The sequence below is a fragment of the Oryctolagus cuniculus genome, chromosome 7 (assembly GCF_964237555.1).
Source record: "Oryctolagus cuniculus chromosome 7, mOryCun1.1, whole genome shotgun sequence".
Taxonomy (NCBI): Eukaryota; Metazoa; Chordata; class Mammalia; order Lagomorpha; family Leporidae; genus Oryctolagus; species Oryctolagus cuniculus.
The window spans coordinates 66,870,874-66,898,163 of record NC_091438.1 but is presented as its reverse complement, the minus strand read 5'-3'; the positions used below and the strand labels follow the sequence as shown (position 1 = coordinate 66,898,163).

Below are 27,290 nucleotides of genomic sequence, written 5' to 3'. Positions count from 1 at the left end.
GTGCCATAATGCACCCCCCCGCCAGTGTATGTATAAATGATATTCAATCTTAATGAGTGATATAGAAATTTGCTCTCCAACTTGTATGATCTGAATTTCTTTATTTCTTTCTCTTTCTCTCCTTTCTCTCTCTCTTTCTCTCTCTTCCTTCCTGCCTTCCTTCCTTCCTTCCTTCCTTCCTTCCTTCCTTCCTTCCTTCCTTCCTTCCTTTTCTGATTTTTTTTGACAGGCAGAGTGGACAGTGAGAGAGTCAGAGAAAAAGGTCTTCCTTTTTCTGTTGGTTCACCGCCCAATGGCCGCTGTGGCTGGTGCGCTGCAGCTGGCACACCGCACTGATCCGAAGCCAGGAGCCAGGTGCTTCTCCTGGCCTCCCAAATGGATGCGGAGCCCAAGCACTTGGGCCATCCTTCACTGCACTCCCAGACCACAGCAGAGAGCTAGGGTGGAAGAGGAGCAGCTGGGACAGAATCCAGTGCCCCGACCGGGACTAGAATCCGGGGTGCTGGCGCCGCAGGCGAAGGATTAGCCTATTGAGCCACGGAGCCGGCCTGATCTGAATTTCAATCAGAAATACAGTTTCTTTGTGACCCAATACATATACATATTTATATGCAGGTAAAATATATACATAAATGTATACAGCTATATATGTTACAATTAGATAAATCCATTCTGTTCTATCACACTTCATTCACTATTTTAAATAGTTCCTGTTGTATAGGGAGGCATTGTGTTGCAGTGGATTAAGCTGCCACTTGGGATGCTTGTAACTTATATTGGAGTGTCTAGTATTAAGTCCTGTCTCCACTTCTGATCCAGCTTTTTGCTAATATGCCTGGGAAGGAAGCAGATGTTGGCCCAAGTCCTTGTGTCCCTGCCATCCACGTAGTGTACCAGATGGAGTTCTGGGCTCCTAGTTTCAGCCTAGCCACATCCTGGCTGCTACAGGCATTTGGGGAGTGAACCAGTGGATAGACAATTTCATGCTTGCTTTTTATCTCTCTCTCTCTCTCTCTTACTCTTGTTGCCTCTTTTCTCTCACCCTTTCAAATAAATAAATAAATCTTTTTAAAAAAAAATGCTTGTTGTGATTCTCCAAATTTATTTTATGATTCACCAAGTGGACTCAAAGAGAATTTGATAAATTCCTCTAGGACTCTGAGGACAGGGTCTAGTATGCATTCTTCTCTCAGGTGTACATAATTAAGTCAGTTTTGTAATTCAAAGTCTAAGATAGGAGACTTAACTAACTTCTTCCATGTTCCTTACTTCCAGTCCCTTGGGAATAAAAGAAATTCATTAGAAAAGGCTAATTTCCTTTTTAACAGAACATTCCAACAATCATTATATACCTGCTCACATTTTAAAAAGTATTTCATAAGCTTCTTGCACACAAAATCTCAGTTCAGTATTCTTTCCAAAATCTACAACGATTTATTTTATATTTATTTATTTTCATTTTATTTGAAAGGCAGAGAGATACAGAGAGACAGAGACACAGAGAGATCCTCCATCTACTGGTTCATTCAAGATAACTGCAACAGTTGGGGCTGAGCAGGCTGAAGTCAACAGCCAGGAATTCAATTAGAATCTCCCACACTGGTGTCAGGAACCAAAGTACTTATGCCATCACCAGCTGCCTCCCAAGACACGGGAATGTTGAATTGAAAGTGGAGTTGTACTCAAACCCAGGCACTCTGATATGGGATCTAGGCATCTCAAGTGGTGCCTTAATTACTGCATCAAATGCGTAGAGATTTATAAAAGTTTTGAGACTTGATGATTATTTACAACTTGTCTCTTCCATTGAAGAATAGTGTTTTTTTTTTTTTCTTCTTCATGTGATTTGTTGAACTCTTTTTTACTTAGAGTAGGGTTAACTATACAATCATGTAAACTGAAAATAGATTTTTGTAAAAATTAAGAGAATGGGAGAGGGAGGAGGAAGAAGGGTTGGAGTGTGGGTGAAAGGGAGGGCAGGATGGAAACTATCATTATGTTCCTAAATCTGTATATATGAAATACATGAAACTTTATAACAAATAATTTTAAAAAAAAGTTCCTGGGGCCCGCTTTGTGGCTCACTTGATTAATTCTCCGCCTGTGGCAATAGCATCCCATATGAGTGCCAGGTTCTAGTCCCAGCTGCTCCTCTTCCAGTCCAGGTCTCTGCTGTGGCCCGGAAGGGCAGTGGAGGATGGCCCAAGTGCTTGGGCCCCTGCACCCACATGGGAGACCAGGAGGAAGCACCTGGCTTCTGGTTTCAGATCAGTGCAGCACCGGCCGTGGTGGCCATTTGGGGAGTGAACCAATGGAAGGAAGACCTTTCTCTCTGTCTCTCTCTCTCTCACTGTCTGTAACTACCTGTTTAAAAAAAAAAAAAAAAAAAAAAAAAGTTCCCAGGAACCATTAATTCCTCAACATTGGGATAGCCTTTGTCTCAAAATTAACTGCCCTGAATTCTAAGTATTTTAGTTAGTCTTCCTTATAAATATATGTTGCATGAAGATCGTTTTTTTGCAATAATTTTGGCTTTATGTTTATTTAACTCTCAACCTTTAAATTTATTTTTATTTAATGAATGCATTTTTACATAGATACAACTTTAGGAATATAGTGGTTCTTTTCCCCATACCCCCTACTCCGCTCCCATCCCACCTCCCATTCCCATCTCCTTCTTCATTATGGATCACTTTAAGTACAACATTATATACAGAAGACCAACTCTATGCTAATCATAGATTTCAACACTTTGCCCCAGGCCCACACACAACGTATAGAGTACAGTTTGAGGAGAGAATTTGCAGTGGATTCGTATTACAATTCAATAGGGACAGAGGTCCTACCTGGGGAGCAAGTGTGCAGTGACTACTGTTGTTCCTTTAACAATTAACACTCTTTTTTTATGACGTCAGGGATCATCCAAGGCTTTTGTCATGGGCTACCAAGGTTATGGAAGTCTTTTGTGACCACAGAGGCCGTCGGTATTTGGACTCGGCCATAAGCAAAGTGGATGTTCTCTTCTCCCTTCAGATGACCCTTTCTTTCCTCTGAGGTTTTACAGAGATCCTCTGTGTAGGATTTTGTTTTGTCACAGAGTCTTGTCTTTCCATGTCTAAAATGCTCTTGCAGGCCTTTCAGCCCTACCAGGAAGCCTTATGGGTTGATTCTGAGGTCAGAGTGTTATTTACTGTGAAAGTCATTCTAGGAGTCTGCTATGTGAAGCATAAAGATCTTTTAAATAATCTACAACTTGTACCATATATAAGTAGCATATTTTACCCCATAATATTTAAAACTAAAAAAATTCTATTGTGTATAAATCAAATATCCCCCAAGGCACTACACAACTTACTGACACTAAATTCACTTCAGTCAATAGTGTGACTTTTTTCCGTGTAGTATAAGAAACTATTCTATGCTTAAATAATGCCTGAAAAACGGTCCATTTATGATATCTTTCCTACCATAGGTCCCTTAGGTTGACAGTATTGCAATTGAGCGCTGAAGTTGACTTGCTCCCAGGCACTAGTTCTGTATGTGTTTAACCAAACTCTGAAAATTATGTCCTTCCAGTACTTTTTAATTTCCTCCTCCACAACTCACAGCAAGTCTTCAACCCATATATTTTTTTAAGATTTATTTGAAAGACAGTTACAGAGAGAGGTAGAGATTATTTTTGTTATTTAAGTTGTTTGAGCTCAATGGCTGGAGCTGCACCAATCTGAAGCCAGGAGCCAGGAGCTTCCTCCAGGTCTCCCATGCTGGTGCAGGGGCCCAAGGACTTGGCCATCTTTTATTGCTTTCCCAGGCCACAGCAGAGAGTTGGACCAGAAGAGGAGCAGCCAGGACCAGAACCGGCGCCCATATGAGATGTCGGCGCTACAGGCCAGGGCTTTAACTCACTGTGCCATAGCGCCAGCCCCAAACCCATCTTTAATATTGGGTAATGTATGCCATCTAGACATGAGTTTTCATAGCAAGTTGAAAAAAAAAGTTTTCAAGCTTTTCTCCTTTGCAAATCTCAGTTAACTTCATACTCTTGGGCTAGTCATAGATTCTGCTCTAACCGAAAGCAAAACTTCATGGCCTACCTCTCATTCTTTAAAAAATGTCACTCATTTCTGTATTTTTTAAATATTATACCTCAGAATAGTTTCACATTTACAAAACAAGAATTATGAAGTAGTAATGAAGAGTTCCTAAATGTCCTTCCCTATATTAACATTCATATTGGCATATTAATCACCATTAATGAGCCACATCATTTTTCTTAATTTTTTAAACTTCTTTTATCTCTCTTACTTATCCCAGTTCTACTAATCAATATTCTGTATTCAGCTTGAGTTTTTGATTTGAACTGCCACATATAGGGAGAACATGCAATGTATGTCTTTCTGTCTAACTTATTTCACTCAATATTATATCTTCTGGTTTCTTCCATGCTGCTGCAAATGACAAGATTTCATTCTTTTTTTAATGGCTGAATAGTATTCTGTGTAGATATACAACATTTTCTGTCTGATTATGGATAGACAATTTGGTTGACTCTATTTTTTGACTACTGTGAACAGTACTGCTATAAACATGGTGGAGCAAGTATCTCTTTCATACAGTGAGTTCATCTTGTTTGGATATATATCAGATAATGAGCTTGCTGGGTCACATGGCAGTTCTATTTTTAAATTTTTTATGAACTTTCCATACTATTTTCCACAATGATTGCACAATGATTACAATCCCATCTGTGGGGAGCAACTCGGACTAGACTAAGTTACTGGAATTAAGACTTATTCTATGCATCTGCTCTCCCACAATATGGCGCTGGGAGAGGAGTAAACAATTTCTACGCAGCTGCCTCCAGTTTGACCAATAAGCTGCAGGAGCTGATCCTGCTCCTGATTGGAGGAGAGCAGCGTGCTCAGCGTGTGGGCAGCCAAGTTGGGATCGGTGGAAGAGGACTATAAAGGAGGAGAGAGACAACATGCACCAGGAACATCCGGATAACATCTGAGCAGCCCCCGAGAGAGCCGGCCGGCGGTGTGCTGCTCCCCCGCGGAAGTGGGGAAAGTGGCAGGGGGAGCCACCCTTCCACGGAGGTGGAAGGGTCGGCAGCCAACCCGGGAAGGACTAGCAGCAAACCCGGGAAGGGCCGAGCAGACAAAAGAACAGCGCAGGGTCCTGTGTCGTTCCTCCGTGAATGGGGGAGCGACACCATCAATAGTCCAGAGTTCCTTTTTCTCCATATCTTCACCAGCATTTGTTTCTGTCTTTTTTTTTATAATAACTAATTGAAAGGGGGTGAGGCAATATCTCATTCTGGTTTGATTTGCATTTCCCTGATGGCTAGTGATATTGAGCAATTTTTCAACAACTTTTGTTGGCCATTTGTAATTTGTATCTCTTCTTAAAAGTATTACTTCCTTGTATCAACTTGAGCCTTTTAAAATATAATGGGGATTTTAGAGTTTTAGGAAAATTGTTTATGGAGGGGCTGGCACTGGTTAATCCTCTGCCTGTGGTACCGGCATCCCTTATGGGTGCCGGTTCTAGTCCCAGCTGCTCCTCTTCCTTTTCAGCTCTCTGCTATAGCATGGGAAAGCAGTAGAAAATGGCTCAAGTCCTTGGGCCTCTGCACCCGTGTGGGAGACTGGAGGAAGCTGCCGGCTCCTGGCTTTGGATTGGCGCAGCTTCGGCCATCACGGCCATTTGGGGAGTGAACCAGTGGATGGAAGACCTCTCTCTCTGTCTCTCCCTCTCACTGTCTGTAATTCATCTCTCTCAAATACATAAATAAAAATCTTTTTAAAAAAAGGAAAAGAAAATTGTTCATGGAAAAAAGATGTTTTATTCTTTCTTGGTATGAGCTCACAAAACCAAAGAAAACTAAGATATAACTATGGTGTATGTGTGTGTGTGTGTGTGTGTGAGAGAGAGAGAGAGAGGTGGGAAGAAAGAGGGTTCTTGTTACAAATTCATTAGAAACACTTAAGACTACATTCTTGAAAGCTAGGGATAGTTCAATAAGAAAATATAAAAATTACATAAACTTTTTGCAAATAATTTATTTTCCCTATTATTAGCCACAAAAAGTATAAGATTAGCTATTATTATTTATTAACTTAATTTCTAAAATTACATGCCTCATTGAATTAACATGAGAGAAAAATAATTAAGTAGATTACAAATCTTAACATCATGATGGAAATCATAAAAATACACTTTATATTACCCTAGAAGAGAAGACTATTTATATTTCTGAATACACATAAGTGTTTAGTATTGAAACATTGTCACATCTGGAAAATTTCAAAATTGGATTTAGTCTAGATTAGGACAGCCACAACAATAAGATGAAGGGCAACCATCTTGTGTTTTCATCATGTCCAAGCAAACAACTTAAATGACAAAAATAATCAATATGAAAATATGGGACTAAATATATATATTATCCTCACACTTGACTAGGAATAAATACCACTGGTGACATATATGTATTAGAGAAGATAAGACATAATTAAGTTCAAGGATAACTGATTTCCCTTACATTCACAGGACAGACTTTAAAATTATTCTACTTCTATTAGTTGCACTAAAATTGTTATCATCATGTATATAATATTGATGAGAATAAAATGTAATGATTATATGAAGTTTCTCTAATTTTACTGAATGAGAGAAAGAAGGAAAAAATAAAACTGAACACTCAGCAAACCAAAGAAATTAAAACATCTCTTTTTGCTTGCCATGGCATTTTCCATGATCTAATTTACTCCAATTGAATTTTTTCAGTTGGTTTCTTTCATTTTTCGAGGTTAGTTCTACAGTGGCTTTTCCACATTTCTGTTTCAGTTTAAGATTTCCCAGTCTTTCTAAATGGTCAATTTTAAAATTATTAAAAACATGTTTGATTTTACTATGAATAATCACACTTATATATATATAAGCATGTATAAACATATGCAAGAATGAATGAAGAAATAATGAAGGGAAAATTGAAACACAATGAAAGATAAAACTTTCTAAGAGCTATAATTTGTGTTAAAATGTGTAATTTTTCTGTTTTAGTTGCTTTTTATTTTATATTATTTTGCCAATTATTTATGCTGTTGGTTTGCAATAATAGACAATCACAATATCTTTAGAGTACCAATCGTACTTTAACACAGAGGTTTGTTTCTTGCTCACACTACTTGCTCTTCACAGTTAAAGTGTGGTTTTGCTTCATGTGTCTTCATTACAAGACCATCTTCAATGTAATTTAAGAATCAATCTTATTCTAAAGGCCAAAGAAGGAAAACAACATTGGAACAATGTAATGACTTTAAAGCTCCTAGTCAGCAGTGTTCCCCATCACTTTCATTTATATTGTATTAATCAGAGCCTTGCACATGGTCAAGCCATGCTGTAAATGAGTCAGGAAGTAAGATTACAATCCTTTCTCAGGGAGTGTCAATTGCATAGCACAAAAAAACGGATATGTATTCAGTCTCTCTCCAGGTATGGGAGTAAACAATCTACCACAGAGTAAACAATGCAATCTACTATAGAGGTCTCACCAAAATTATTTTCTAAAGTGACTTGGAATGAGAGTATATTTGGAGTTGGTTTTAAACCATTAAATGCATACTGTTGGGTGGGCACTGGGGTACTGTTAGGAGAGCAAATATTCAAATTCCATCTGCTCTGCTTCTGTTCCAGCTCCCTGCTAATGTGCCCTGAAAGCAGCAGAAAGTGGCCTAAGTACTTGCTTCCTGCTACCCAAGTGAGATCTGAATGGAATTCTGGGCGTCTGCCTTCAGTCTGACCCAATCCCAACTGTGGTATCCTTTTGGGGAGTCAACCAACAGATGGAAGATTTCTCTCTCTCTCTCTCTCTCTCTCTCTGTCTCTGTCTCTTTCTCTCACTGTCATTCTGCCTTTCAAATAAATAAATCTAAAAAAAACCAAAGCATACTGTTGGGCCTCTTTATTTTCTGTTTCCTTGTAACTCAATAAAAGGATGCTAGAAATGGAAAAAAAAAATAAGACCAATACCCAAAAGATTTAGTTAGAGATTTCTAACTAAAAAAAGACTGTCTCTACTACTAATTTTCTGGATTTGTCATAAACCATTGAGTGAAATTCCCAATATCGCATGCATAGGTGGATAACACATATCAAGAGAACAACTCTCAGCCAAGCTGACTTTTTCTTTTTTCCTACCAGTGGAAGAGGGAGGAAATAATTCTGAGCACAGATATCAAGCTCATTTTGGATCTGGGCTGCATCCTACAGAATATTCCACAAGCATTGAGTCTGTCATCACCAGTAATGTCAGTTGTTCTCACCTGTACTAACTGTGGCAAAAGCAATTTTAAAACAAAAAAATATTTATTTGCTTATTCATTTTTTAACATCGGTTGAAACTGGCCCAATACTATATATCAGACTACAACACCGTGAGGCCAGCTTCAGTATCACACTTCTTCCTGGTACGACCACAAAGACCAATGTTTCCTATCCAATAGGAAAGGGAAATAGAGGGATGGCAAAAGCAATTTAACTAGTACTGACTTCATTCCAGTCAAAGAGCAAACTGAGACTAAAGTTCTGAGACCAATCTGCACTTGACACATGCGGACATTTCTCAGCTTCAGGGGAACATTTGGGTTCAGCTGGCCCTTTGGCTTCCAGATCAGTAAGACCTACCACAATCTAGGAAGCATGAAGAATGATATTTCTCCTTAGATATGAAGAGAAGTTGTGAGTCTGAAAGGAACGGAGCTGCTGAGGCAGGCTGGAGACATATTGCCGTAGCAATGATCCCTCAAATTTCTCCTTTTTCTCACTTTGTGCCTATCTGAGCCATGTCTTCAGAGGTTTTTCTCTACTTTACTGACTTTCTTACAAGCAGGGTAGTTGTGTAAGATAAGGTTAATTTTATTTTCTCCCTATGCTGTCACCATAATGGCACAATGAAAATAATATGCTAAATCATTTAATGATATGTAGTCAAAAAAGGAGTTATTAAAGGCATTCATTTTATACATACTACATGCCTCTTCCAATTAATGTGGACATTTGAGGAGTTTTGTAAATAACATTTATATGAATCTGAAACATACATATATAGTATTAAATATTTTACAGCTTTTCTGCATACGGGACACATAAACTATTATTTGACAATGTAGAGGCATTTCTAAATTTAAATCTATATTAAAGTTAACAATAACTGCAACTTATCAATTTTGAGACCTAAATACTATTTGTAGGGAAAGCAGAAAATTATTTATTTAGAATGGGTAAGTGTTGCCCAATCTATCAGTTATGCTGTCAGCAGCAAAATTCAAAACTCGTTTTCTTGCATTTGCAACACTTATTATATAAGAGGGCTTAATTCTCTCTCAATTAAAATAGTATACAGGGGCCAGCATTGTGGCATAGCAAGCAGGTAAAACTGCTGCTTGCAATTCTGGTATCCCATATGGGCACCAGTTCATGTCCTGACTGCTTCACTACTGATCCAGCTCCCTGCTAATAGCCTGGAAAAGCAGCGGAAGATGGCCCAAATGCTTGGGCCCCTGCACCCACATGAAACCTGAAGTTCCTAGATCCTGGCTTTGGCCTAGCCCAGCTCTAGCCACTGTAGCCATCTGGGGATTAACCAGAAGATGGGAAGTCTCTCTCTCTCTCTCTCTCTCTCTCTCTCACTCTATATATCCATCCCTCTGTAACTGGCTTTAAAATAAAAATAATCTAAAAAAATAAAATAAAATAGTATATATTCTTGGAGCCAGCATTGTGTTATAGCAGGTAAAGTCACCACCTGTAATGCTGGCCTCCTATATGGGCACCAGTTCATTTCCTGGTGGCTCCACTTCCAACTCTGTTCCCAGCTGATTGTCTAGCAGAAGCGCAGAAGTTGGCCCAAGTGTTTGTGCCACTCTCACACATGTGGTTCCTGGGTGTGGCCTGGCTCAGCTCTGGTAATTACAGCCATCCAGACAGAAGAGCTCTGTCTCTGTCTCTCCCTTCTCTCTGTAACTCTGACTTTCAAATAAATAAATAAATCTTTTAAAAATAGTATACATTCTTTCTATATTTCAGTGTTTAGATATCCTAATATATTGCAAGTGATCCCGTGAGGCTGCCTGCCTAGCCCATGCAGTTAGCCTGACTGATGGCAGGCAAACTAAATGGGTTTATAGTCTATCACCACCAGCTATCGGAGTCTATATGATATGTTCTTTTTGTCTTAAAGGGCACTCCACTTACAACTGGTCTTGTTCCAGTTTTGCTCATACTAATGAACAAACTTGTATGTTTCAGAACTCAACATGTAGGAGTAACTGACCATGCAGGGGACACAGACATTGGCAATGACCAAAGACTTCTCCAGCTCACAAGACAAATTTGTTAGATGAGTTAGGCAGAGACTTCCAGACCCAAGACAGGCAGAGCTTGCACTACGTCCCTCATAAGCAGGAAGCATCTATAGAAGATGTGATGCTTCTGCGCCCTTCAGCATCCCTTAGGATTAAGGGATTGGAGTCTCTGAAAGGGTAACGAAGTAGGCAGGTATACAGGATTAGGTTTGTGAGCTGGAAGACCATGCTTTCACCATGCCCACTGTGTGATCTCATGCCCCTGCCTGCCCACACCTGTGTGCCCACCTTCCAATCAGAAAGATCTGAAACATAGTGGGTCAGTTTTTTTTTTTTTTTTTTCCCTTTGCCCTTCTTTTTCCTCCTGGCCCTTAATCCCCGTTTTAGGCGCTCTTCATGCTTGCCCTAAAACAAAGAGGGGAGATGTGGGTGAGCCCATGAGGCTGCCTGCCTAGCCCATGCAGTTAGCCTGACTGTTGGCATGTGGCAGGAGCCCTAGGCACATTTCTCCCCAACCTCGCCTTCTGCCAATCAGGTAATCAGCTCCCGGATGTGGCCTAGGCCCATTAGGACCACCTGGAAAGCTATCTTAGCTACGTGACCTTCAAGCTGATTGGAGAGGCATATTGGTGCCAGTGTCGGTTTTGTCCTATAGAATTAGTGTTGCCTTGGATTAGTTACACCCCTTCTACCTGCCTTTTAAAAGTATACGTAGCTGGCCGGCGGTGCGGCTCACTAGGCTAATTCTCCGCCTTGCGGCGCCGGCACACCGGGTTCTAGTCCCAGTTCGGGGTGCCGGATTCTGTCCCGGTTGCCCCTCTTCCAGGCCAGCTCTCTGCTATGGCCAGGGAGTGCAGTGGAGGATGGCCCAAGTCCTTGGGCCCTGCACCCCATGGGAGACCAGGAGAAGCACCTGGCTGTCGCTCCCCCTCTTCGTGGAGGAGCAACACAGGACCCTGCGCTGTTCTTTCATCTGCTCGGCCCTCCCCGGGTTTGCTGCTGGTTCTTCCCGGGTTGGCTACTATCCCCTCCACCTCCGTGGAAGGGCAGTTCCCCCTGGCCACATTCCCCACTTCCGCAGGGGAGCGGCACACCGCCGGCCGGCTCTTCTCGGGGGCTGCACAGGTGTTCCTTCAGCTAGATGTTCCCCTTAGATGTTCCCCAGTGCATGCCGTCTCTCTCCTCCTTTATAGTCCTCCTCCGCCAATCCCAACTCGGCTGCCCACACGCCGAGCACGCTGCTCTCCTCCAATCAGGAGCAAGTCCTACAGTTTATTGGTTGAACTGGAGGCAGCTGTGCGGAAGCTGTTTACTTCTCTCCCAGCGCCATATTGTGGGAGAGCAGATGCATAGAATAAGTCTTAATTCCAGTAACTCAGTCCAGTCCGGATTGCTCCCCACACCTGGCTCCTGCCAGCGGATCAGCGCGGTGCGCCAGCTGCAGCGCACCAGCCGTGGCGGCCATTGGAGGGTGAACCAACGGCAAAGGAAGACCTTTCTCTCTGTCTCTCTCTCTCACTGTCCACTCTGCCTGTCCAAAAAAAAAAAAAAAATAAAGTATACGTGGCTGTGAATAAGGATGGACATGTTCACCGAAACCTGTCTCCAGTGTTTCTTGTGGGAAGAACACTATTACCGTGACCTCCCTGAGAGTGCGGCCTTACAGGTCAAGCCACATTATATGACCTAAATTTTCATGTGGCCCAAATGTTAGTCACCTTCATTGAAAACTAAAATATAGGAACAAGTATTTGGCACCACAGTTACAACATCCCTTGGGACATCTGCATTCCATACCAGATTCCCCGGATTTGAGTCCTAGCTCTGCTCTCGATTCAGCCTTCATGCCAGAACGCACCCTATCAAGCAGCAGGTAATGGTTCTTTCCACCAATGTGGAAGACCAGGTTACTGGATACTGGTGTCAGCCTGACCCTCCCCTGGCTGTTGTTGCCTTTTAGGGAGTAAACCAGCAAATGGAAGACCTATCCACACCCCCACCCAAAATCTCTCTCTTGTTTGCAAGTAAATAAAATTTTAAAAATACTTTGTGTTTCTTTGTGGGTACAGTCTGTTGAAATCTTTATTTAGTATATACTAAGATGATCTTTTGTATATAAAGATAATTGAAAATGAACCTTGATGAAGAATGGGATGGGAAAGGGAGTGAGAGATGGGATAATTGCGGGTGGAAGGGAGGTTATGAGGGAGAAAAGCTGCTATAATTCAAAAGTTGTACTTTGGAAATTTATATTTATTAAATAAAAGTTTAAAAAAACCCACCAGTGATTGACTTCAGAATTTGGAAAGCTGTCAATGAAATTTAGTCATTAGAATGTTGTTAAAAAAATTAAATATCGGGGCCAGTGCTGTGGCGCAGTGGGTTAATCCTCCGCCTGTGGCGCTGGCATCCCATATGGGCACCAGTTCTAGCCATGGCTGCTCCTCTTCCAATCCAGCTCTCTGTTATGGCCTGAGAAAGCAGTAGAGGATGGCCCAGGTGTTTGGGCTCTTGTACCCACGTGGGACACCAGGAAAAGTCTCCTGGCTCCTGGCTTCAGACTGGTGTAGTTCTGGCTGTTGTGGCCATCTGGGGAGTGAATCAACAGAAGGAAGACCTTTCTTTCTGTCTCTCCCTCTCACTGTCTGTAACTCTACCTCTCAAATAAATAAATAAATAAAATCTTTAAAAAATTAAATATCCAATAAAATTTTTAGAAGCTTTTTTCTTTTTTTTTTCAAGTTTTTCTTTCTTTTTTTTTTTAACTTTTATTTAATGACTATAAATTTCCAAAGTACGATTTATGGATTACAATGGCTTCCCCCACATACCGTCCCTCCCACCCACTACCCTCCCCTTTCCCACTCCCTCTCCCCTTCCATTCACATCAAGATTCATTTTCGATTATCTTAATATACAGAAGATCAGCTTAGTATACATTAAGTAAGGATTTCAACAGTTTGCTCACACACAGAAACATAAAGTGAAAAATAATAGATGATTTTTTTAAATGATGATGAAATCAGATCAGACCTATTGTCATGTTTAATCCCAGTGAGAGTCAAGTTGAGAGTTGATAATTTCTTTTTTTTTTTTTTTTTACAGAGGATCAGTTTAGTATACATTAAGTAAAGATTTCAACAGTTTGCACCCCCATAGAAACACAAAGTGAAATATATTGTTTGAGTACTCGTTATAGCATTAAACCTCAATACACAGCACATTAAGGACAGAGATCCTACATGAGGAGTAAGTGCACAGTGACTCCTGTTGTTGACTTTACCAATTGACACTCCTGTCTATGGCATCAGTAGTCTCCCTATGCTCCAGTCATGAGTTTCCAAGGCTATGGAAGCCCCTTGAGTTCTCCAACTCTTATCTTGTTTAGACAAGGTCATAGTCAAAGTGGAGGTTCTCTCCTCCCTTCAGAGAAAGGTACCTCCTTCTTTGAAGACCTGTTCTTTCCACTGGGATCTCACTCGCAGAGATCTTTTGCCATAGTGTCTTGGCTTTCCATGCCTGAAATACTCTCATGGGCTGAAAAGTTTTTTTCTTTTTTTAAATGCACAGTGAGAGAGAGAGAGAGAGAGAGAAGCAGAGATAGAAATCTTCTACCTACTGGTTGGCTCCCCAAATACCCACAACATCCTTCGATAGGATAGGCCAAAATTAGGAGCCAGAAGCTTCATCAGGTCTCCCATTAGGGTGGCAGAAACTGAAGAATCTGGGACATTATCCACTGCCTTTCCAGGCTCATTAATAGGAAACTGGATCAGAAGCCAAGTGCTTGGGATGAGAACTGGCACTCCAGTATGGGATGGTGCTTCCCAAGCAGCAGCTTATTCTTCCTATTAAATTTTTTTTTTTTTTTTGACAGGCAGAGTGGACAGTGAGAGAGAGAGAGAGACAGAGAGAAAGGTCTTCCTTTGCCGTTGGTTCACCCTCCAATGGCCACCGCGGCCAGCACGCTGCGGCAGGCGCACCGCGCTGATCCGAAGGCAGGAGCCAGGTGCTTCTCCTGGTCTCCCATGGGGTGCAGGGCCCAAGCACTTGGGCCATCCTCCACTGCACTCCCTGGCCACAGCAGAGAGCTGGCCTGGAAAAGGGGCAACCGGGACAGAATCTGGCGCCCCAAGCAGGACAAGAACCTGGGGTGCCGGTGCCGCATGCGGAGGATTAGCCTAGTGAGCCTTAGCGCCGGTCTTTCATATACACAGTTTTAAGAACATACTGTTACTTCCTACCCTATCCTACCTGGCTCCCTCACTCCCATCCTCCCTGCTCCTTCCTTATTTTCTTTGTTTCATTCTTTTTCTTTTTAAAGATTTATTTATTCGCTTGAAAAGCAGAGTTACAGAAAGAGAGGGAAAGATAGGTCAGATAGATAGATAGATAGATGATAGGTCTTCCATCTGTTAGTTCATTCCCCAAATGGGCAAAATGATCAAGGCTGGACCAGGCTGAAGGCAGAAGTCAGGAGCGTCTTCTGGGTCTCCCATGTGAGTTCAAGGGCCCAGACACTTGGGGCATCCTCCATAGCTTTCCCAGGCACATTAATAGCGAGCTGGATCATAAATGGAGCAGCTAGGACTTGAAATGCCACCCATAAAGGATGCAAGCACTGCAGGCAGTAACAACCTGCTGCACCTCCTTAGTACCCCCCTTACTTTTCTTTAAATTTTTGTAATGACATTTAAAATTTACTTTATAATCACAAGCTTAATAATCCACAAAACAAAAAATTCAACAAGTAGGTGAAAAGAAAAACCACTGTTCCTCAGGAGTATAGATAAAGACTATAAATAATCTCAAATTTCAATTTCACTCTTATACATCACATTTTTTGTTATCTATATATTAATTACCACAAAAAAGAGGAAACATAATATTTGTCTTTTTGGGACTGGTTTATTTCACTAAATATAACAATCTCCAATTGTACTCATTTTGGTATGAAAGATAGTATTTCATTCTTTTTTATGGCTGAGTAGTATTCTATTGTGTATATATATATATATATATATATACTACAACTTCTTTATCCAGTCATCAGTTGATGGACGTCTACGCTGATTCCATATCTTAGCTATTGTGAATTGAGAAGATATAAATATGGAGATATAGTTAACTGTTTCATATGCTGCTATCCTTTGGCTAAATCCCCTGGAGTAGGAAGGCTGCATCATATGGTAGTTCTATTTTCAGATTTAGGAGAAATCTCCATATTGTCTTCCATAATGGTTGTACCAATTTACATTCCGACCACCAGTTATGTTAGGATACTTTTTCTCCACATCCTCATCAGCATTTGTCATTTTTGATTTTTGGATGACAGCCATTCTAACTGGGGTAAGGAGAAATCTCATTGTAGTTTATATTTGTATTTTTCTGATAGTTAGTGATCCTGAACATCAATTGTATCATCATGGATACCACAATGCCACCAACTGTCAAAAGGCTTTTGTATGTGAAGAAAAGATAGTCATTAATTCATATAACTAAATTGTGTAAATTTCAACAAATGATGTAATAGTAGTTAGGCATCTGTAGCCAAAATAAATAAACATTGACATAGAACATTATGTCTCAAAACAGTGTTAGTTCAAAATACATCATAGATTTATTAGAAAGACATAAACATAAATTATTTAGGAGAAAATAAAGGAAAACTTGGTGAGACTCAAGATTAGGTAACACATTCTTAAGTATTACACCAAAATATAATTGCTGAAAGAATAAAATTGATAAAATAGATTTCATTAAAATTAACATTTTTTTCTCTCCAAAAGACCCTATAGAGAATATGAAAGACAAAGTACAAGTTAGGAGAAAATATTTGTAAATCACATACCTAGAATGTATAAAATATTCTGAAAATTTGAAAATAAAACATTTCAACCATCAAAGTAGAAAAAGAAAAATAGTCATAGCTAAATTTTCACCAAAGAGAATATATAAATAGCAAAAAGTACATACCAGTTGTTCAAAATCACTAGTTCTTAGGTAAATAGAAATTAAATTTACAATCGAATATTTCTATGTAGCTACTAAGACAGTTAACATTAGAAACAGTGATAATACAAAGCTCTCATAACAGTGCAGATTTTTCACTACCTTTTGGGAGGAGGTAGAAATGCTTCTCAAGCTCAGACTTTTTGAGATGCCTTACCACTTTGTGGAGGGCACTATTACTGAGCAAGCCACAACCTCAAGAATAAGAGACAAAAATCCTGCCTAGGACTAAGGCTAAACCAAGATATCAGAAAACATTAAAGTATATCTGCTCATGGCCCCTCCTGAATCTATTATCACATTCACAACCATGAAAGAATAAAAATAATGCACCTTCCAATAGGAGTAGGGCAAGAATAGGAAGAACCACCAAGATATTCAGCACATACGGAAGTCTAAGACTGTGAGTAGAGCAGGACCCTGAGAAAGATCCTTTTATTATTCATCACCTAAATCTTGAGTACTGAATCAACTTGAACCTGGTAATATAACAAAACAAACAGCAACAATAAAAATCATCTTCATTATCAACAGATTTACTCAAGGCCTCAAATGAAGGGCTAGAATGAAAGACAGCTGCGCATTTCCAGGTATCAGAGATACTTAACTCAGCTTCTGCTTGTCTTCATATGTTTGCATATGAAACACACACACACACACCCCAAGGTCAAAATACAAAGTGATCAACAATAAGGAAACCCAGGCTTAGATAAGATTCAGATGTTGAAACTCTCAGGGTATTTTAACAATTGTTTCTCATTTGGCAAGACTCTAGAGGAAAAAGTGGATGCTTTCAATGAACAGATGGAGAATTTTAAATGAATCTTATAGGTAAGATATAATCAAACAGTATTGCTGATGGAAAAAAATAAGACACATGAACTGTGCTTTCAAAGTGTCCATCAATTTAGCTAAAAAGGCAGAAAGAATATAATCAAACTTCCAGAAAGATTAAAAAAAAAAAAAAACACAGAAATCAAGACAAAAGAGGAAAGACATAAAAAGCATAGAGAATTCTAAAAGTTGAGACAAATTTAGCAGTCCAACAGTATAATTGGGATAATAGAGAAGAGGGGGCCGGCGCTGTGGCTCACTTGGTTAATCCTCCACCTGTGGTGCCAGCATTCATATGGGCACCGGGTTCTAGTCCCAGTTGCTCCTCTTCCAGTCCAGCTCTCTGCTGTGGCCCAGGAAGGCAGTAGAGGATGCCCCAAGTGCTTGGGCGCCTGCACCCACGTGGGAGACCAGGAAAAGCACCTGGTTCCTGGCTTCAGATCTGCACAGCATGCCAGCCATTTGCGGGGTGAACCAACAGGAAAAGGAAGACCTTTCTCTCTGTCCCTCTCTCTCACTGTCTAATAAAAAAAATAAAATAAAAGAAAGAGAATAGGAGCAAAACATGTTTTTTAAAAATGAAAATATTTGATGATAAAGTGATTGAACTTTTAAGAATAAAGAAACTAAGAGAACAGCAATCAATAAAGAAAAAGAGAAAAATAATAAATGCAACATAATAAAAATGCTGAAAACCAAAAGAGAAAAAAAAAGGTTTTGCTGGAGAAACAGAATGAACAGAAAAACAATGATAAGAAATACAGCAGATTTTCTCATTAGATAATATGTAATCAGAAGACAATGGAATAACAGAAAAACAAACCAAAGCCTATAAAAAGAAGGACAAAATTAAGAAATAAACAAAAATAAATAAAATGGAAAACAGAAGATCAAACAAAAAACTAACACTTAAAAGATCAATAACATTAATAAACTGCTATCTGGTTTGACCAAGATAAAAATAGAAAAGAAAAAAATATAGTAATTATCAAGAATTCCACAAATCTAGAACTGAGCTAATTCTACAAATAATAGACCTAGAGATAATATTTTCAATACAAACACATATATCTTATACTTTGCTAATAATATGGCAAACAAGTCAATTGAAAGTGGATAAAAGATGTGACAGTCACTTTAAAAAATATAGGTTAATAATTACATAAGATAGATGATTAGATCATCAGATAAATATAAATGAAAAACACAAGAAGGTACCACTGCACACTGACCAAAAGTGATAGAATCAAAAGGACTGATACTACCAAATGTTAGAATGTATATGAAGTATTTGGTACTCTCACACATTGTTGATGAGAATGCAAATTATTCAGCTTATCATTACTTTTACTTAAATATCTAGAAGAAGCTAGTTATCAAGGAATAAAATTTAGTTCTTCAAATTTTCAGAGATTCACAATGCAAAAGCAGGTGGCCCAATTAGTCTAGTGTTTGATGTGGGTAACTGATAGCAGAAAACATATGGAGGAAGGATCATCCCACGATGATACTGGAAGCAGTCAGAAATGGAGCAGACTCTTTCTCCAAGTCCCTTTGGTGTTTCTTAAAGAAAGTACCATGAATCAATGATAGTGTTCCATCCCAACAGCCTAATCCAATCAAATTATTTCCTAACGCCCTAGTTTTAAATACTATAACTGAATTAAGTTCCATCCTTAATTAACATAATACTCAGAATTAAGCTTCAAACACATGGGCTTCTGAGGAATAATCAAACTACTCTCTAAAACATGACTCTAACTGAAGTTATTGGGAGTTTGTTTGGAAATTATGCATAAATTCACAATCAATTAATTCCTAGTTATTTTCCCAAGAGTAGAAACCATATCTCCTCACAAAACTTTCTCATGAATATTTATTATCACCTTATTCATAATTGCCCAATAATACAATCAACCCAAATGTATAATCCCAAGTAAATAATGTATATCAATACAACAGAATATAATTCAGTAATAACAAGGAACTACTGATACATGCAACAACAAATAAGAACATAAGTTTTGTTATAAAGTTTTCTTTGCACTCATCTATTCTCCTGAAACATTGTTTTCACATGTGGGGAGGGTTGGATTGCTCACTGAAAAGCCACAGTACAAGAAGACTCATGCTACAATTGTCTGATAAAGAGAACTTTCACAATATAGTGAAGAGTACTCAGCCCTTAAAATATGTACCATGGAGGCAAAGGAGGAGTCATTTCAATATTCTTCATGTGCTCAAATGTGTATACACATTCACACACACACAGAATAAATGAATCTATTTCCTCTTCTAGTTGCCTAGTGATGAAAGCACGTTACTATATTATACAACAAATTATATACAAAATATTTAGTATATCGCAGGAGTCATTCTGTAACTAGGAGGAGGAGATACGTCAATCAGAACATAGACTGAGTTGTAAGGTATGGTGGGAATGAGACTTAGCAGCTAATTATATATAACATTATTCAAGGCCTCGTATACTAAATGGAAGAGTTTAAATTGGATATTGTACTAAAGTTTCTCAAACTGTCCTATCTAACTATCTTTGGTATCAAATAAGAGCATGAATATACCAATATATGCTTCAGAGTTCTAGAGTTGTTGAAGTTACCTGCCATTTGCCACAATTATTTTGAATCTTATGTATTATATTAAAAACCCAGGAGAAACCTTTGTGCTAATAATTAATATAGGACATTCTTGGTATTTATCAAATAACAAACTTCTGTCCTTATTCAAGTATTCATGTGACATATTCAAGTAATCATTATTATATCATAAATACTTATTAATATTCAAGTATTCATGTGACATTGACCTTGCATAAAAGTATTCTGTGCTTACATTATGATATTACAGCTACAAAGAAAACCTCCTGGAGCACACATCCCACTGTTTCAAAAACATTCATAGGTAGTGGATAGCCCTTTCTACATTCTTAAACAGAAGGGAAAAATGTACTTTTATAAAGATTTACATGAAAGATAATTCCTCACACTTCATTTTTAGGCAAAGAATTTCCCATTTGAGCCTTACATTAATCTATGCTGGTACAGCAATTATATTCAAGCCCATTTTAAAGTAAATGAGGAAACTCATTTAAGTTGCACAGTTAGCATGAAAGCAAGAAAAGATCATATTCTGTAACTCTGAACTCAGTGCAAATTCCATAATCCTTAGACTCTCTGAGCAGAATATAGTATGAAATCAATTTATCTTGGATCATATTCCAGAGCATCTAGTTGTACCCATACTAAAAAGCAGATATGTTTATAGGTCATCCTAATATATACCCTGAGGAAAGTATCATGTACATTGGCATGTACAGTAAGTTTTCACATATCAAATTTTCTTGGCTACATCTGTCACCACTACAGACAGATGTGTTTTCCTTAATACTGATATGTTACCCTTTATTCTTAAGAGAATGGAAATGAACTGTCCAAATATACTGAAGAGAAAGAATAAAAGAAACAAAGAAATGCCCACTGCAAACTTCAATGAAAGTAGTTAGTATATTGGGGGTACATGTACTGCTTGGGTTCTCATTCTATTCTCATTCTGTAGAACCTCAGTCACCAAATATACCTATGAACTGACTAGAAATGAATGAGGACTCAATTTTATTCTTGCCCCAAATGATTATATTTTAATTGGCTTTGTGAGATACTAAACAGCTCTAGTTCCACTCACAGAATACTTTCCTCACTCCCACTAACTTCTGGCTCATTTATAGCGGCTACCTGCCCAGAGTCATTAAGGAGAAGGTTTTATATTTTTATTATTTTTTTATGCACACTTAGTTCTTTGATGAGAGCCAGATGCTTTGAAGGTAGCTGCTGATAACAAGCCTGCACTTGATGGACACGACTGAACATTTGACTGAATTTTCCACTTGGACTACTTCAAATGCGTTATCATAGTAGTCTCTGGTTCCAATGAAGGCAGACTTCCTAGACTATTCTGGATAGGATTCTCTTGGCCAACTGGGCACAGAAAATCCTGCCAAATTAGACTTGGATTCCTGGTCTCCTGATTTATAAAAAGTACAGACTCACATATTAGGTATCTATGACTGTCTTTCTTATCCACTGATAACAAAAGTTATTTATTTTCATTTAATCTTATTAGCAAAATTTCTTTGAAAGAGCAAAATAGGAATAAAAACAATATTAAGAGAATAAATAGGCTAGTTTTGAAAGCAGCTCCCAAAAGGAATAAGCTTGGATTTGGCCTTATAAATTCTTTTTTTTTTTTTTTTTTTGGAATTGCAGGTTTGTGTTTCATCTGTTTTTTTTTTTTTTTTCTTGATAACCAAAATTAAGAAGGTAAGAATTTAGTCCTTTTCTTCATAGAACTTATAAATGCTAGTACATTTCACATATAAGGGGGCTTCAAAAAGTTCTTGGAACAAGGAAATAAAAGATGTTTCTTTTCATACAAAGAATTTTGAAATCCATGCAGTTTTTTGATAATATGCATCTTACATGAACTTTTTGAAGACCTTTCATATTTTTAGCAAATAGAATATCACTGCAAAAACCTAATCATGTTTAACATTGAAATATTCTGTGAATAAAACATAAAAGTTAATGAGAATATACATTAATATTGCCTTAGAAATATGCTGTGAAAAGGGAATAGGTAAGTGTTTATCCAGACAAAATCATGATTAAAAAGACTGGTTTAGTAATTTCCAAATTTTGCTAATGATGGAGTTGCCTGGGGATATTCAGAAACTACTGATGCCTGACTTATATCACAGACATACTTGGTTATTAGTCTAGAGGGGAAACTGAACTTTGAGATAATTAAAAGGTCTCCAGTTGAATATCTGGTCTACTACGGGATCCAAACTACCCAAGAAATATAAAGCCTTGAGTGAAATGCAGTATTTTTTGCTTATCTACTGTGGTGTTGTGACCAAGACCTCACCACACCTTTTTTTTCTTATTTGTAAAAAGGCATATTTATAACATATTTTTTATGCCACTGATAGGAATTATCTGGAGATTAAATGAGGATGTATGTAGAAAGTCAATTTATAAATTTTCAAGTTTAATATGTAGTGATACAGACATAGACACATACATACATGTTTTCAGACTATACATGCTGTTGTAAAGTTCAAGTGAGATATTGCATTGCATATATTTTGAACACTAAAAAAAGTTACATAAATGTAAAATATCATTAATTTCTGTAACAAGTCACACTGCTGCAAACTCCATAGAAGTATATGGCAAATGAAAAATATAGAATTATAATTACTGTATTGGGTTTTAAATTATTTCTTGGTCCTCATCTTCACCTTCACTTTGCCACAAATGTGTTGGCATGCATTGTAATTCAGAGGACAAAAAATAGAATATCTGATAAATCATGAAGGCGAAGTCATCTTAAGAGAGAAATTTTCAGCTGTAAGTATTTTTTCTCTCTTAACCTCAGAGTTGCACCTAGGAAAAAATACCTCACTTAGATTCCAGAGGTTCCTAAGACTGGCCATATGAGTAGGTGGTATGATCTGAGAAATACCAAGAGGCCACACCTGCCAAATATATCTTTCCTTAGGGGCATTCCTGGAATTCTCATCACTAGAGACAAAACAGAAAGTCCTTTTAAAATGCCCAGAGGTGTTGGGATATCATTGATTCACATAAGTTTGGCTAGAAAGTGAATAAAAGTACTTTGACATACTTTCAAGTTGGAAAAAGAAGTAGATACATTCTCATCTATGCCCTGGATAAAATGTTTTTCATTACCAAACAAAAATTAGTCTGTCTAAATTTGTCACCCTGTTTGTCTAAACTCAGGACAGACACTGCTAATTCTTAGGCTTTATTATCTGATTCCTTATAAATTTCTCCATATTTATCTATGTGCTACCCTTTGGTTTTCCTAGGACATACAATAGTACTTAGCAGTATTTCTTCATGTTCTTAACTAAGGGAATTCAAGTTTCTCTGTTTTTATTAGTCAGAGAATGCATTCATCTGATATTTTAACCTTAAAAAGGGATAAAATTGTGAAGAGAGCTGTCCATTACAGGTATATAAGAATATTTGCAAATAAAATTACACAAGCAAAGAGAGACTTTTTAAATTTATTTTTTTTATTTGAAAAGAGGAGTGACAGAAGAGAGGGAGGGAGGGAGGGAGAGGGAGAGGGAGAGAGAGAGAGAGAGAGAGAGAGAGAGAGAGAGGGAGAGATTTTCCATTTGCTTGTTCAGTTAGTTGACTCCCCAAAAGTCTACAACAGTCAGGTCCAAGCCAAGCCAAAGATAGGAGCCAGGAACTCCATCCTAGTCTCCCACATGAGTGGCAGAGGCCAAAGTGCTTGGAACATCCTATTCTGCATTCCCAGGTTCATTAGCAGGAAGCTGGGTTGGAAACAGAGAAACCAGAGCTTGAACTGGCACTTTAATAAAGAATGCCTGTGTTGCAAACAGCATCTTAACTCTCTGTGTTACAACACCTGTTCCTGAAGAGGTGATTTTTGAAGAATGCAAATTTTATGCTATAGGAACATCTTTTCAAATAATTTCTCACACCTGTGAACATATTTTTTTATACTCTATACAATCCTGGAATCAAGGCCAAGATTCCATTCCATTCTTAGTTCTTGACGTACACACAAAGTACTTGATTCTGAAATTCCCTGAGCACAATTATCTAAATTCAATTTATTTACTTTTTAAAGATTTATTTATTTATTTGAAAGTCAGAGTTACACAGAGATAAAGGAGAGACAGAGAGAGAGAGAGAGAGGTCTTTCATCTGATGGTTCACTCATCAGCCGGCCGCAACGGCCGGAGCTGTGCCAATCCAAAACCAGAAACCAGGAGATTCTTCCAGGTCTACCGTGTGGGTGCAGGGGCCCAAGGACTTGGGCCATCCTCTACTGCTTTCCCAGACCACAGCAGAGAGCTGGATTGGAAGTGGAGCAGCCGGGACATGAACCAGAGTCCATACGGGATGCCGGCACCTCAGGCCAGGGCGTTAACCCACTGTGCCATAGTGCCGGCCCTTCCAATTTAAATATCATTTCTTTCTTTCTCCCTCTCCCTCTCCCTCTTCTCCCTCTCCCTCTTCTCCCTCTCCTTCTCTCTCACTCTCTCTCTCCATCCCTACCTTAAGACATATATCTACTACTCTCTTCCTGGAGACTATTTCCTGAAGTTTTTCATCTTCTCAAAAGCAACCTTCACCTTTACAACAACCATGGAAGATATCTCTCTCTCTCTCTCTCTCTCTCTCTCTCTCTCTCTCTCTCTCTCATTCCCCCTCCCTCCCTCTCCTTTCTCTCTGTCACTCTTTCTTTCAAATACTATGCTTATCACTCCATTTCACCATTTTACAGCCTATCATCATCTCCAAGAATGATCCAAGAAACTTAGCAGCAGGATGTACATACTAACATTATCAAAAAAGTAAAATGTACATACTAACATTTCAAAAAAGTGAAACAGATGGCATGCATTTTATTTAAGATTTAGGAATTATTATATACCATATTGATCATGTTGATCTTTTATTATTCAACGTGGAGTGAAAATTTCTTCTACAAGACACTTGTGATGGGGCAAATTTCAGTGATGCTCAGAATGTGTCTGGCATATTGAGCCCATAGCAGTTAACTAAACAATGATTCAGTCCTACAAGATGTGAAGTGACCTTCTTCTTTGGAAAATATCTATATTTTTTATTTTAGAAATAGTCCTTGGTTTGTTATTAAAATGTGGACAGGACTAAATAAATGATCATGGGATAAGCGATTATGTGATTTGCATCAAAATTTTTGTTTTACGAAGAACCAAAACCTAAAGTTGGGCATGCCTAAAAACCATTTTTTGCTGAATAGAAATAGGTATATTAATGATCAGGCTAAGGTATCATGTGTCTTCACGGCCCAGGACAACTTTACCATTTTTTTCCATAGTTGCCATGTTGAAAAGTAAAAATCATGATTGCTAGTTAATTCTGTAAATATACAAAAAGTCATTAAATAGTACACACAAAATAAGTGAATTTTACAGTGCACAGAATAAATGTATGCAAATTAAAAACAATTTAGGAGCTCTGAAATACCAGGATGAAATGAAGAATTTTATGAATTTTACATGTATTTCAAATGTCTGAACCAAGCTCACTGAAAGGGGTAAAATAAAAAAAAAAAAAGTACTGTCCTGGGATTTTGGAAAACCCGGCATGGCAGAATCTGTCTTTAAGGCAAAAATAATTATTTATACATACTAAACTGTAGTTTATACTGTTGTTCTCAACTGAAATACAGGTTAATAATTCTGAAACCATAACACATGTATACCAAATTTGCAAAATTAAAAAATGCATGGTAGGAGCCAACTTAATCAGTGCTGAAATAAGAGGTTACAGAAAAATGAGGGAAGGAAATTTATAGTAGTGTATGTGATGATGGAAGACTGCTGGAGAGTTAGAGACATCAGTATGCATTCATATTTAGCTTAATTTAGAAATAGTAATCCCTCATTATCAAACGGGAAATGTTCCAAGACCCCAGTGCATGCCTGAAACTAAATTTGATACCAAAACATAATATATAATAATGTTATTTCCATAAAATATTATATAATATATATCTATAAAACATTATAGATGTTATATGTATTATGTTATGTGTAATATATACTTTTCTATACATGTATTCATAGACAAATATTAATTTATAAATAAAGTATAGTAAAAGGTTAACAATAATAATAATGCTAAAGAACAATTATAAAAAAATACCATGACAAGATAACCAGCATTATGACACTTATGCTTTGGGCATTGTTAAATAAAATAAAGGTCATTTAAACATAAGCACTTAGATATGATAGTCAATCTGATAACCAAGAAGACTACCAAGTGACTACTGGGAGGGTAGTATATAAGCATGGATACACTGGGCAAAGGGATGATTCACATTCTGGGTGGGGCAGAGTACAAAGATTTCAGAACACTACTCAGGGCCGGCGCCACGGCTCACTAGGCTAATCCTCCGCCTTGCGGCGCCGGCACACCAGGTTCTAGTCCCGGTCGGGGCGCCGGATTCTGTCCCGGTTGCCCCTCTTCCAGGCCAGCTCTGTGCTGTGGCCAGGGAGTGCAGTGGAGGATGGCCCAAGAACTTGGGCCCTGCACCCCATGGGAGACCAGGAGAAGCACCTGGCTCCTGCCATCGGATCAGCACGGTGCGCTGGCCACGGCGGCCATTAGAGGGTGAACCAACGGCAAAGGAAGACCTTTCTCTCTGTCTCTCTGTCTCTCACTGTCCACTCTGCCTGTCAAAAAAAAAAAAAAAAAAAAAAAAAAAGAACACTACTCAGAATGGTTGGTATGCAATTTAAGACTAATGGATTATTTATTTCTAGAATTTTCCATTAGATATTTTCACACTACAATTGTCTATGAGTAACTGAAACCATGTAATGTGAAATTGGATAAGGAGATTATTAAACCAATAATTGCATGTGACTACTGATTTATAGATATGTAAAGATACAAAGATTTACCTCCTTGCTCTGTCAAATGAAAGGGAATAGAAATTATGATATCCCAGTAACAATGAGGACACCTAGCACTCAGATTAGGAACCTGGGATCCTGAGCCTGCACTGTGACACAGCAGGTTAAAGCCCTGGCCTGAAGCACTATTATCTCTCTCATATGGGTGCAAGTTCGAGACCTGGCTGCTCCACTTCCAATCCAGCTCTCTGCTGTGGTCTGGGAAAGCAGTAGAAGATGGCCCGAGTCCTTGGGCCCCTGCACCCACATGGGAGACCTGGAAGAAGCTCCTGGCTCCTGGCTTCGGATCTGCACAGCTCCGGCCATTGAGGCCAACTGGGGAGTGAAGCATTGGATGGAAGACCTCTCTCTCTCTCTCTTTGCTTCTCCTCTTTCTGTGTAACTCTGACTTTCAAATAAATAAATAATAAAAAAAAAAGGAACCTGGGATCCTTCAAGAAAAAAAATTTCAGGACTGCAGCATCTTATCTATAGTGTATCTTACAATGCCAAGAAGTAAGAAATATTTTTACACATTCACA

At 38.5% G+C, this 27,290-nt stretch overlaps 1 long non-coding RNA gene and 1 other non-coding gene across 9 annotated transcripts in view; both read right to left on the bottom strand.

Annotated features, from left to right (window-relative positions):
• The window catches only part of LOC103350106 (uncharacterized), a 207,724-nt gene that overhangs the window by 134,107 nt on the left and 46,327 nt on the right, over window positions 1-27,290 (bottom strand). The window lies entirely within an intron of this gene.
• LOC127493851 (small nucleolar RNA SNORA61) lies at window positions 8,397-8,528 on the bottom strand. Its single transcript, XR_007924389.1, has one exon. It is a non-coding gene; the product is annotated as a small nucleolar RNA SNORA61 (small nucleolar RNA).